Raw genomic sequence first — 847 nt, 5'->3', positions numbered from 1 at the left:
CCGCAACGGGAGACGCCACAACAGTGAGAGGCCCGCGTACCGCAAAAAAAAAAAAAAAAAAAAAGAGCCCTATCTTTCACTACTTCTCCATTCCAGCCCCATCAAACCACTTTATATAGCGACACTCCACACTCAAGTCCCTGAAAAATCTACACCAGGTACTTTCACACCTCCCAAACTTGGCATACTCTGTTCTTTTTCCTTAAAATGCATTTTCTCCCTTCCATCTCTCTAAACATATTCACAGTTCAAGATCCACCTCCAATATCCATTTACTGGGTGTAGTGTCTCCGAGGCCACAAGAACAGACGGCGGTTTCCAAATCAATCCTCCAATGACAGTTTGTATATATTTCAACATTTACCATTCTGTACTATTTATTGCATACCTCTCTGATGGTACGGAATGAGCCGTTTCTTTTCTTAAATTTCTTAAAATCTTGTCGGATGAATGGATTTTAGTAAAGTATACATACATGCCTTATACAGGGGTGTGACTTTTCACCTGTGTCTGATAGACAAATGGCAACAAAAACACTAGACTGTGTTTTTTTGTTTGTTTTTGTTTTCATTCAAGATGGCAGAGAACGTCTTAAAATAGTCCCACACAAAAGCATTCACACCCGAGCCTCGAATCAGAAGAACTAGCTACACCTAGCGCAACAGCAAAGGACAAAAGAATTAAATGCTGAGATGCCCCGGCCCAAATCACCCACAGTAGGTCCCACACACAGCTCTTAAACCACGGTATAAAAAAAACAAAAACAAGGGCTTCCCTGGTGGCGCAGCGGTTGAGAGTCCGCCTGCCGATGCAGGGGACACGGGTTCGTGCCCCGGTCCGGGAAGAT

The 847-nt window shown here is 43.6% G+C and overlaps 1 protein-coding gene across 3 annotated transcripts in view; it reads right to left on the bottom strand.

The window, feature by feature from the left end:
- VEZT (vezatin, adherens junctions transmembrane protein) overlaps positions 1–847 on the bottom strand; it is an 83,798-nt gene that overhangs the window by 82,131 nt on the left and 820 nt on the right. The window lies entirely within an intron of this gene.

This window comes from Physeter macrocephalus, chromosome 6 (genome assembly GCF_002837175.3).
Source record: "Physeter macrocephalus isolate SW-GA chromosome 6, ASM283717v5, whole genome shotgun sequence".
Taxonomy (NCBI): domain Eukaryota; kingdom Metazoa; phylum Chordata; class Mammalia; order Artiodactyla; family Physeteridae; genus Physeter; species Physeter macrocephalus.
This window is presented reverse-complemented; position numbering and strand designations above follow the sequence as displayed.